Below are 12478 nucleotides of genomic sequence, written 5' to 3' on the forward strand. Positions count from 1 at the left end.
AAAGAAGCTGGAGGAATCAGACTCCTTGACTTCAGACTATACTACAAACTACAGTAATCAACACAATATGGTACTGGCACAAAAACAGAAATATAGATCAATGGAACAGGATAGAAAGCCCAGAGATAAACCCATGCACCTATGGTAAACCAATGTGTGACAAAGGAGGCAAGGATATACAATGGAGAAAAGACAGTCTCTTCAATAAGTGGTGCTGGGAAAACTGGACAGCTACATATAAAAGAATGAAATTAGAACACTTTCTAACACCATACACAAAAATAAACTCAAAGTGGATTAAAGACCTAAATGTAAGACCAGACACTATAAAACTCTTAGAGGAAAACATAGGAAGAACACTCTATGACATAAATCACAGCAAAATCTTTTTTGGCCCACCTCCTAGAGTAATGGAAATAAAAACAAAAGTAAACAAATGGGACCTAATGAAACTCAAAAGCTTCTGCACAGTAAAGGAAACCATAAACAAGACAAAAAGACAACCATCAGAATGGGAGAAAATATTTGCAAACAAATCAATGGACAAAGGATTAATCTCCAAAATATACAAACAGCTCATGCAGCTCAATATTAAAAAAACAAACAATCCAATCAAAAAATGGGCAGAAGACCTAAATAGACATCTCTCTAAAGAAGACATACAGATGGCCAAGAGGCACATGAAAAGATGCTCATCATCACTAATTATTAAAGAAATACAAATCAAAACTACAATGAGGGCTTCCCTGGTGGCGCAGTGGTTGAGAATCTGCCTGCTAATGCAGGGGACACGGGTTCGAGCCTTGGTCTGGAAGGATCCCACATGCCGCAGAGCAACTAGGCCCGTGAGCCACAGCTACTGAGCCTGAGCGTCTGGAGCCTGTGCTCCACAACAAGAGAGGTTGCGATAGTGAGAGGCCCGCGCATCGCGACGAAGAGTGGCCCCTGCTTGCCACAACTAGAGAAAGCCCTCGCACAGAAATGAAGACCCAACAGAGCAAAAATAAATAAAATAAATTAATAAACTCCTACCCCCAACATCTTCAAAAAAAGAAAGAAAAAAAAAAGAAATAGCAGAAAATTTCGAATTAGGCATGAGCATGAATTAAAAAAAAAAAAACTACAATGAGGTGTAGTTTCTAACTGGTATCACTTCACACCGGTTAGAATGGGCATCATCAGAAAATCTACAAACAACAAATGCTGGAGAGGGTGTGGAGAAAAGGGAACCTTTGCACTGTTGCTGGGAATGTAAATTGATACAGCCACTATGGAGAACAGTATGGCGGTTCCTTAAAAACCTAAAAATACGGCTTCCCTGGTGGCGCAGTGGTTGAGAGTCCGCCTGCCGACGCAGGGGACACGGGTTCGTGCCCCGGTCCGGGAGGATCCCACATGCCGCGGAGCAGCTGGGCCCGTGAGTCATGGCCGCTGAGCCTGCGCGTCCGGAGCCTGTGCTCTGCAACGGGAGAGGCCACAACAGTGAGAGGCCCGCGTACCGAAAAAAAAAAAAAAAAACACCTAAAAATAGAACTACCATATGATCTAGTAATCCCACTACTGGGCATATACCCAGAGAAAACCATAATTTAAAAAGACACATGCAGATTCTGGGGTTCGTTTAGAGGTTTGAATTTTCTCGGAGAAAGATGGGCCGGCCACGAGGAGAAAAGAAACAAGCCGCAGCAACATCTAAGCCCTTGAAAGGATCCTGAGAGAGGGCGGAAAGGGGAAACAGCAGCCACCAGCCCAACCACTTGTGTCTTCTACCCCTTCCCACCTATCTTGCCCAGCCCACCAGCCCACGCTGCCTGGGACTTGAAATCTGTGGCCGAAGGACCGTCACCACATAACTTCAAAAATAATCAACCACCCTCCCTTCCCAAAGCCACCCAAACTCACTCATCCAGAGTTTACTTTTTTAATCCACTCAGAAGTTTTTTTCTACGACCCCCCTCCCTACATGGAGGGTGGGGGGGGGAAATGAATAGTGAGTTGGCCTTTATTTTTTTTAAGGAGACTTTTTGATCCAATGAGGCCCCCCAGATAATTGAGTTTTGGGTCCTGGTTGGTTGTTTTATTTTTTTTTTCTCCAAAATTTTAACCCTCTCCCCTTCTGAGCCCGAGGTGCTGACGTCGCAAAAAAATTGGATAGAAACCTCAATCATGGGTTCGGGTCCCATAGACCCCAAAGAGCTTCTCAAGGGCCTGGAAAGCTTCCTTAACCGAGATGGGGAAGTCAAGAGTGTGGATGGGATTTCGAAGATCTTCAGTCTGATGAAGGAAGCACGAAAGATGGTGAGTTGATGCACTTACTTGAACATTCTCCTGCAGACCCATTCACCAGAAATATTGGTCAAGTTTATTGATGTTGGTGGTTACAAGCTTCTTAACAATTGGCTGACATATTCAAAGACAACCAACAACATTCCCCTCTTGCAGCAAATTCTACTGACCCTGCAGCACCTACCACTCGCTGCTGACCATCTCAAGCAGAGCTCCGGAAATTGGCCTCAGTCCTTGTCAGCGACTGGATGGCTGTGATCCGCTCCCAGAGCAGTACCCAGCCTGCTGAGAAAGATAAGAAGAAACGGAAAGAGGAGGGAAAGAGTCGAACCACCCCTCCTGAGCGACCGTTGACTGAGGTGAAGGCTGCGACTCGGGCTGAGGAGGCCCCAGGGAAGAAGAGGGAGAAGCCCAAGTCCCTCCGAACCACGGCGCCCAGTCACGCCAAGTTCCGCTCTACCGGACTAGAGTGGGAGACCCCGTCTTTGGTGCCTGTGAAGAATGCCAGTGCAGTGGTGGTTTCTGACAAGTACAACCTTAAACCCGTCCCCCTCCAGCGTCAGAGTTCCACAGCTGCCCCAGGAGATGCTGCGCCCTTGCAGAGAAGCAATACAAGCCACTCAACACAACACCCAATGCCACCAAAGAGCTCAAAGTGAAGATCATCCCGCCACAGCCTATGGAGGGCCTGGGCTTTCTGGATGTGCTCAATTCAGCCCCTGTCCCAGGCATCAAAATTAAGAATAAGAAGGTGCTGTCAGCCACAGCTGCCAAGCCCAGCCCATTTGAAGGGAAAATGAGCACAGAACCGAGCACAGTCAAACCTTCTTCCCCAGAGCCAGCACGTCCGTCTGAGGCTATGGACACAGAACGTCCAGGGACCCCAGATCCCCCTGTTGAAGTCCCAGAGCTCATGGATACTGACTCTTTGGAGCCAGGAGCTCTGGATGCAAAGTCAGTGGAGAGTCCCGGAGATCCTAACCAGCTGACCTGGAAAGGCAGGAAGAGGAAAACTGTGACCTGGCCTGAGGAGGACAAACTGAGAGAGTATTTCTATTTTGAACTGGATGAAACTGAACGAGTGAACGTGAATAAGATCAAAGACTTCGGCGAGGCAGCTAAGCGAGAGATACTGTCAGACTGACACGCGTTTGAGACGGCCCGGCGTCTGAGCCACGACAACATGGAGGAGAAGGTGCCCTGGGTGTGCCCCCGGCCCCTGGTGCTGCCCTCGCCTCTTGTCAACCCTGGAAGCAACAGCCAGGAGCGGTACATCCAGGCTGAGCGGGAGAAGGGGATGCTTCAGGAGCTCTTTCTGAACAAGGAAAGTCCTCACGAGCCTGATCCTGAGCCCTATGAGCCTATCCCCCCAAAACTCATCCCCCTAGATGAGGAATGTTCCATGGATGAGACCCCATATGTTGAGACCCTGGAGCCTGGGGGGACCGGTGGCTCACCTGATGGGGCAGGCAGTTCCAAGTTGCCTCCTGTTCTGGCCAATCTTATGGGAAGCATGGGTGCCAGGAAGAGCCCCCAGGGTCCTGGAGGAGGAGGCATCAATGTGCAGGAGATCCTCACCTCCATCATGGGTAGCCCTAGTCATCCCTCAGAGGAACTGCTGAAGCAACCAGACTATTCAGAGAAGATCAAGCAGATGCTGGTGACTCATGGACTCTTAGGCCCTGGTGCCATCGCCAATGGTTTCCCACCGGGAGGCCCTGGGGGCCCCAAGGGCATGCAGCACTTCCTGCCTGGGCCTGGCGGACCTATGCCAGGTCCCCATGGAGGCCCTTGGGGGCCCTGGTGGGCCAGTGGGTCCACATCTCCTGGGTCCCCCACCCCCTCCCCAGGGGGGTGATCCCTTCTGGGATGGCCCAGGTGACCCCATGTGGGGTGGCCCGATGCGTGGGGGACCAGGTCTGGGGCCATACCATAGAGGCCGTGGTGGCCGAGGCAGGAGTGAACCACCTCCTCCTCCTCCTCCATTCCGAGGGGCCACAGGAGGTCGCTCTGGAGGAGGACCTCCAAATGAACGAGGGGGCCCTGGTGGGGGCATGGTTGGAGGTGGTGGGCATCGTCCCCATGAAGGCCCTGGTCGGGGCATGAGCAGTGGCAGCAGACATCATCCCCATGAAGGCCCTGGCAGTGGCATGGGCGGTGGGCATCGCCCCCACGAAGGCCCTGACGGCGGCATGGGTGGTGGTAGTGGCCATCATCCTCATGAAGGCCCTGGTGGAGGAATGGGTGCTGGTGGCGGACATCAGTCCCATGAAGGCCCTGGACATGGGGGGCCCGATGGCCACCGGCCTCATGATGGCCCTGGTCACCTAGGCGACCATCGAGGGCCACCCCCTCATGAGCACCGTGGCCATGATGGCCCTGGACATGGCGGAGGGGGCCACCGAGGGCATGATGGAGGCCACAGCCATGGAGGAGACATGTCAAATCGCCCTGTTTGTCGACATTTCATGATGAAGGGTAACTGCCGCTATGAGAACAACTGTGCCTTCTACCACCCGGGTGTCAATGGGCACCCCCCTGCCCTAGGGACCACCTGCCTGCCCCGCCCACACCCCTGTGGACTGTAGCCTTGCTCCTTCCACTCTTTTATGGCTTCTGTGAGGCCCATTTTCCCCTTTACCCAGCTGATGAGGAGCCGGCCCCCTCAGGGCCCACCTGCCTGGGTTCCTGGGGGTTTTCTGATCACTGGTGCTCATTGATGTACATATTTTCCTCCAGTCTGGGGAGGAGAGAGACTGGACACATTCTGTACCCTGGACTGCTGAAGAGGAGACCCAGTTGGCTTCACTTTTTGAGGAGATTTGCCCTTTATGCCAAGCGCCTCTCCGGTATTACCCCTTTATGCCTGAGAACCTAAAGCTGGTTATCCTGGAGAACACATCTACTCTCCTCTTGTGGGTCCTCCACATGCACACAGAACTCTGACACGGGATCAGCTGCACTTATGAAATCATCCCAGCCAAATTCATGCTTCCTCGTGGGGTGGGGAGATGGTAAAAGGGGTATTGTGTATCCCACTGCGCTGAGAGGACTCAGTCAGGCTGGATTTGAGTTCTGGAACACATCAGCCCCACTCCTCCCCTGACACAGGTTTTACATTGAGTCCTTTCTCAAGTAAGACGTTGCAATCTTCCGTGAACACCCAAGTTTGCATCATGGGTCTGCTAGGTTCAATGATGGCAAATTCACATTGGCATCTGGTGAAAAGTTTTAGCTGGCATAGGTGAGGTCATTGGGGGTGGTCCTCCCTTGCCTGCAGATCATTCTGGAAATTAAAACACTTCAGTGAGACCAGCTTGTCATCAACAGAAGCCCGGCGTGCTGGGCATGCCAGTCACACTACACGCACTGCCTCTGGGAGTTAGCGCGCTCCTGGCCCCCACCTGGAACCTTGTGGGTGTGAGGCCTCCAGCTCCCTTGCCCTGTCAGCCACCTCTGAATCCCCACCAGGTGCCTTCCTGGGTGGATTCGATAAGATGACCTGCCCTCTCCCAGCCCTCTCCTTCATCTGTCTCAGCATCAGTTATTTCCTATGAAAACAGTGGATTGGTTGGGTTTTGTGCAGGGTCTTGGGTTAGAGCCACAGTGGATTTGAGGATGAGTATTTTCTTTTTTCTTTTGGGTTTGTATATTTTGTACTTTAATAATAAACAGTGGAAAGAGAAGTATTTAATAAAAAAAAAAGACACATGCACCCCAATGTTCATTGCAGCACTATTTACAATAGCCAGGTCATGGAAGCAACTTAAATGCCCATAGACAGACGAATGGATAAAGAAGATGTGGTACATATATACAATGGACTATTACACAGGTATAAAAAGGAATGAAATTGGGTCATTTATGGAGACATGGATGGACCTAGAGACTGTCATACAGAGTGAAGTAAGTCAGAAAGAGAAAAACAAATATCATATATTAACGCATATATGTGGAACCTAGAAAAATGGTACAGATTAACCAGTTTGCAAGGCAGAAATAGAGATCCAGATGTAGAGAACAAACGCGTGGACACCAAGTGGGGAAAGTGGGGGGGGATGAATTAGGAGATTGGGATTGACATATATACACTAATATGTATAAAATAGATAACTAACAGAACCTACTGTATAAAAAATAAATAAAATAAAATTCAAAAGAAAAATGAATTGCAAGATAGCAGCAGCGGAGCATGAAACCACGCAAGGGGACCTGGTACCCTGTGTGACCACACAGGCCTTACACCCTTGAAGCTGGTCCTGAATGCAGGGAGCTATGAAAAGGGCACATCCTCTCCATGGGCCGAGAAGCAGCGAAATGAAGGTTGGGCTGAGGAGGATGGAAGAGAATTCTGGCCTTCAGGGGTTCACAGTCTCATGGGGGACGCAGAGAGAAGCCAGCAGGTAAGCCCAGCACAGAGCCACAGGCCCAATGGCCGAGGCATGGCAGTAGTGGCATGAACTTCAGGAAAGCAGCTATCCTGCTGTGCAGAGGCCAGGGGGAGGTCAGGGATGGCTTCCAGGAAGAAATGATTCAAGATCTGGATTTTATAGGACAGGAAACCTACAAGGGTCCCTGAACTCCCAGGGAGTCCCTGGTCCATTGAATTGGACCTTGGATCTCTCATCTTGACCCCAGACTCCAGCTAGCCCACTAGCCATGAAACCTTCAAGACCTCACCTCCAGGCCAACCTTGGTCCCACCTGCACATCTAAACCACAGCCATAGAAGTTTTCTGCCCTTAGGGCTGAAAATCCTTGAAGGCTCTGTCTCCATAAAGAGAACTTTGACCCAGGACACCATTCCTAATGATACTGAGGCTTAGATTTGAATCACATAGTGGGCAGACCTGCTGACTAGGGGACATCTCCGGTTCTCTGGGGTTCTCTTCTTGGGTTTATGCAGCTATTCCTGTGAAGTGATGAAAATCTTTATTTTATTGTGAAAAATCATTTCCCCAAATAAGGCCAACCGCCCAAGGTGGTAATGGAAGTGAAAAGTAAGTGAGGAGTCTAAGGAAGTAATGGGTTTTAGCTAGAAAATAGAAGCCATGGGTGAATTAAGGAGTGGATGTTGAATTTGATGGTGGCTCCGATTTGTGAGTGTTTGAAAACAAGGAAAAGATTTATGAAATCATTTCAGCAAGTGCTTCAGCCAGGGCAAAAATTGCTCATTGAGTGGTAATGAATACTTTGGTGACTGCTCAAAAGGCAGCTGAGTATTGTGAGAATTTGCCCAGGGAACCCAGGATTCTCCATGGAAATGCCCTTGGAATACAGCTGGGAGCCCCATTAACATTTCCATAAAGCACTGGGTGGCAGAGGCAGTCATGTGGCTATGGGCTGACTCTAACTAAGCACAGGAAAGGTTTAAAAGTTCTGCAAAGTATTTTCCCTTTGCCACAAAAGTTAATAGGGGCATGGCATTATCATTCATCATGACCTCCTTTCAGCTTAGAAGCTTTGCTTAAACTCTGCATGAATGCTGGTTGAGTAATGATAGGAGGCAATGGAGAGGGGAGTTTATTTTAGTGGAGAATTAATTTTAATATTTTATAAATGGCTCTGGTCTTTAGTTATGGAATTATTAAAGATCTGAAGAGGTCATCAAAATACTTTTTTTTCAAGTACACACTCTACTAATTTAAGGGGGGAAATATGCTCTAAAGATACTTGAGGATTTGGGAATGTCAAGTTCTGAGAATATACCCTGCTTGAATTTCAAGGATCTACACACAAAAGGATGCTCACTCACCCTAGTGGGAACATACCCAGGTATACTCTTGCTTAAACAGGCAGCACACCTGCACTCACAAGTTCAAGTGTGCACACACCCCTTTCCCTACATCATGTAGATATCTCTACAGACTTCTTTCTCTTTCTATGGTGATGCCACTTCCTCCTCTTTCTACTCCTCAGGTCAGATCCTAGCCAAAGGTCCATAAACGTCACTCAACAGGTGTTCTAGAGGTATCCCGAGGAAAACACATGAGCTCTTTGTGATCACCCTCAACCGCCACCCCACCACAGGTACTAACCTGAAAGTCAGGGCTTCCAAGTTGGAAGAAACATCCCATAGGGCCTGCCCAGGGATATTGGGGCCAACTGGCTTAGAGCAACCTGCTAAAAATACCTCATTTGGGGCAATGGGTCTCTGAGAAGATCCCAAGTCACACTCTGCTTCATTCCTGTTGTACTTTCAGACCTCCAGTCTGTGAACAATAGCCTTGCAGCAGGACAAACACTCGAGATAGAGGAAGGAGGGATGGTTTGAAGGGCTCCATCCTCTAGGATAACAGAAACTCAGGAGGATACCAAGTCTTCCTTGGATGGTTTTTTGCAAGGAGGTCAGAAAACCACAGGTGAAGGACCACCCCGTTGGAGCACTCTTAGATGCTAAAGCACGGGAACCGTGCACACCTGTTATTTTCTCAACCCCTGGCCAACTCTAACAAGCAAGGTAAACGTGATGGGACATATTCTGAGGGCACCCACGCTGGTTCGGCACCTAGCTGTTCTCGCTATGAAATTAAGTCTTTGCTAAACTTTCTCTTAGGTGGATATAAAGAATAACAGCAGATGTAAGTTAGAGAGAGGTTGAGTTGCTCTGCATTGTCTTCAACCTGTGGCCAGCATAATAGACAGTGGAAAGGGGACTAGATGGAGAACCAGAAAATTTGGTTTCAAGGACTGGCCATGCAACTGGTCAGCAAGGTCATGTGATCACTCAGACTTTCAGCTTCCTCATTTCTAAAATGGGCATGATAATCCCTGCCTTGACTGTTGTTATCAAGATTCAGTGGGTCAGTGAGAATGAAAGTGTTCAGGACTACAAATTCCACTGCACATGTTAGGAGTTATTACCTAGCTGTGGGCCTGGCACTTCTTCCTGCTTCAACATAATTGTAAATTCCTTTTATGTTTATTGAGGGCAGGTCCTTACCTCTCTTCTATAAAGGAGAGGCCATTTCTGGCTTCTTTCCCTACTCCCTTATTTCTTCCTCCTCAAGAAAAGAGGAGGAGCACAACTGATTATTGAGAGCCCAATATTTATCAGGCCATATTTTCAAGAGCAAAAGGGCTGACTCTTGTGTTTGCTCTGATTTAATCTGCCTTCTAAAGGAAAGCACACCATTCTCTTCTTCTGGTCCACCTTTCCTGTGTGTGGCTGGGAGGGTAAATCTGGCCAGCCTTGCCCCTTGAGCCTGCCTATCTTTTCTTTGAGAGAAAGATGGGCAACTCCACCTTATTCTCCAGTCTAGCCCTCTCAAGTCCCCCACTTTGGGGAACTTGTCCAGAAATTAATAAAGCTGGTTCTTTGACTCCTATTTGGCAAGTTATCTTTGCATCTCTTCTTTCTTTGACTTAAAATTTAAATGGGAAGAGGAGTGTCTTAAGCCCCCTGAACTCTTGTTACTCTTTACAGTTTTTCACAAATCCCATGAGGCGGATGGACCCCAAGGTGATCCCCCCAAAATCCCTGCCTTCTGATGTTCACATCTTTGTGTAATACCATCGCCTTAAGTGTGGGTAGAGCCTGTGACTTGCTTCTAACAATAGAACATGGAAAAGGTGACAGGATGTCACTCTCATGATTATGCCATATTAGCAGACTGGAGATAGAGACTCCCCTTGAAGCTTCATGAACTAAAAGGCTACGCTGGAGAAGCCCATGTGACAAGGAATGGAGGTGGCCTCTAGGACCCAGGGCTTCCTCCAGAACCTGAGGTTGGCATCCAGCAGAAAGCTGAGGGTCCTCAGTAATTGAGCTGCTAGGAAACAAAATCTTCCAGCAACCTGAATGAGCTTGGAGGGGGATTCCTCCTCAGTCGAGCCTCCAGATGAGAATGTAGCCCAGCTAATATTTGAGGGCAGCCTGTAAGACCCTGAGCAAGAGGATCCAGTTAGCCCATGCCCAGCCTCCTGACCTATATGATAACTGTGTTAGTATTATTAATTGTGAGTTAGTGGATGTGAGTTGTTTTAGGCTGCTAAGTTTATGACAATTTTGTAATTAGGATAATCTATACTTGTGATCATTGATATTTGTGATGACAACTATTTCACTCGTTTTCCGTTAGGACTTTACCATGCCAAGGCTACTTTCTTAGGCCTCTGCTAACACTCACCCTTGTTGGTCGCATGCCCCTCTTGGCATGTTCTGTGCACATCCTGTCTGTTCCCTGTCAGATTCTCCCATCATCATTCACTTAGAGGTGATAATTGAAACTGTGGGAGTCAGTGAGGTCATGTGAGAAGGAACATGGAGAGGAAAGAGCAGAACAGGACCACACCCTGGGGAATGTGCACATTTCGAGGCAGCTGGTCCAAGTCGAGATGTGCTATAAGTATAAAATACATGCCCAATCTCAGAGACTTAGTATGAAAGGGAAAATGTAAAATATATCATTAGTATGTTTTACAATGATTACATGTTTAAAGAATAATATTTTGGATATGTTAGCTTAAGTATAATATGTTATTAGATTTAATTCACCTGTTTATTTTTATTGTTTTAAGATAGGTACTAGGAACTTAAAATTACATATATGGCTCACATTTGAGGTTTACATTATATTTCTATTAGATCGATCGATTGATAGATATTTTGGAATTATTTGGAATTATTTTCTGGTGCCAGGCACTGTGTTAATGATTTATGACACTATGTCATCTGATCCTCATGTAATACTGTATCATTTCTGTTTTACAAATGAGAAAGTTGAGGTTCTGAGAACTTAAGTGACTTTCCCAAGATTGCATGAAGAATTCATGCATGATTGCATGAAGAGGCAGAAATTCAAAGCCAGGTCTCGTCGACTCAGAATTCTTTGCTGGTAACCACTATGCTCTGCTGACTCCTTAGATGAATGAATGAGTGAAGGAGTGAATGAATGAGCACGTGTGTATGTTTCTGATGGTGATGCAAGGTGGAATGATTGGCTCTTGCCACTAGGCTCTCTAGCCAAAGGCAAGCCTTGTTGCAGAGATGGCGCCCCGGACTCCCTCCCTCCTACCTCCCCTGTGTGAGGCTGCCACACAGCCTCCCTTGGGAATCCCTGTATCTGCAGTCATTCGTCTGACCATCATTCCAGATCTCCCCCTGGTCTCTGCTCTCAGAAAGCGAACACAGCTTTGCAGAATCGCAAGGTGACATCTGATGGCATCCGAGACTGAGCTCAGGCCTGGCACTTGGGAGTGGGCAGTTCTATAGAAGCCCCCTGGCAGAATCCCAGTTCCTGCCCTGCCTGGCAGGGAAGAGCAGGTGCCCACTGGACAGAGCAGCCCTTCCTGACAGCCCGGACCTTCCCAGGAGGGAGGTGGCTTCCCGTGAAGCTCTTCCCTGCCTTTAGGGATGGAGCTCACATGTGTGGGTACAGGGCTGAGACCGTGGGGAGGTGGACCCATATGTGCCCACCCGCTTTCTTCTGCCTCCCTGAAACCCAGAGTCGGGAATTGACTTGCCAGGCCCCTTAACTGGTAAGTGGCAAACTCTGGATTCTAATCCATATGTGTTTAACTCTAAAAGGTTTGTTCCTTTTTCCATAAACCATGCTGCCTCCCTCCTAAACTTTCCATCTGCATCATTCATGGTTTACTAAGCCTCAGTTGCCTCATCAGTAAAATTGGGATGGTAATAATTGCGCTGCTGGGAGGATTCATTGGGATAATGCATGTGAGGAGCTTAGCATCGGGCTGGGCACAGCATAGACACTCTGGAAATGAGTGCAGTTATCATCATCAGGATGGCCATTATCATTATGGTGGCCCCTGGGGTGTCTGCAGGGACTTTGGGGAAGTGGCTGGCAGTTAAGAGCATCTCTTCAAGGCTTCTGGAGTGGCCCAAGGATGCCTTCCTGGACAGCATGACTCAAGATTAACAGGCGGTGGATAAGCACAGTGTTTGTCCTCCCTGGAGGCCCTGCCTGGGCCACATCCGTGGTGACTTCCCGAGTTCCCAAGGCCCCGAGTGCATGGGTGAGCTAGCGTCAGCAGCCTCATGGACACTCACGACTGACCTTCCTTCAGCCCCGTGGAGACAGCAGCCGCCCAGCCAGCCCTCATGGGGCAGCTCCTGGACAGGAACGTCTGCAGCCCCCTGGAAGCAGCGTGCCTGTCTTGGGTCATTTGCCTGACCCCATCACTTCAGCTTTTGGGTGACGCCAGACATATTCCGATGTCCTTTCTATCAT

The 12478-nt window shown here is 48.5% G+C and overlaps 1 protein-coding gene and 1 pseudogene across 2 annotated transcripts in view; one reads left to right on the forward strand and one right to left on the reverse strand.

Moving 5' to 3' along the window:
* CSMD2 (CUB and Sushi multiple domains 2) overlaps window positions 1-12478 on the reverse strand; it is a 659332-nt gene that overhangs the window by 465265 nt on the left and 181589 nt on the right. The window lies entirely within an intron of this gene.
* Window positions 1625-4993, forward strand: LOC309801169 (serine/threonine-protein phosphatase 1 regulatory subunit 10-like; annotated as a pseudogene). Its single transcript has one exon. The product of its transcript is annotated as a serine/threonine-protein phosphatase 1 regulatory subunit 10-like (transcript).

Source organism: Mesoplodon mirus (genome assembly GCF_964341445.2).
Source record: "Mesoplodon mirus genome assembly, chromosome: 3".
Taxonomy (NCBI): Eukaryota; Metazoa; Chordata; class Mammalia; order Artiodactyla; family Ziphiidae; genus Mesoplodon; species Mesoplodon mirus.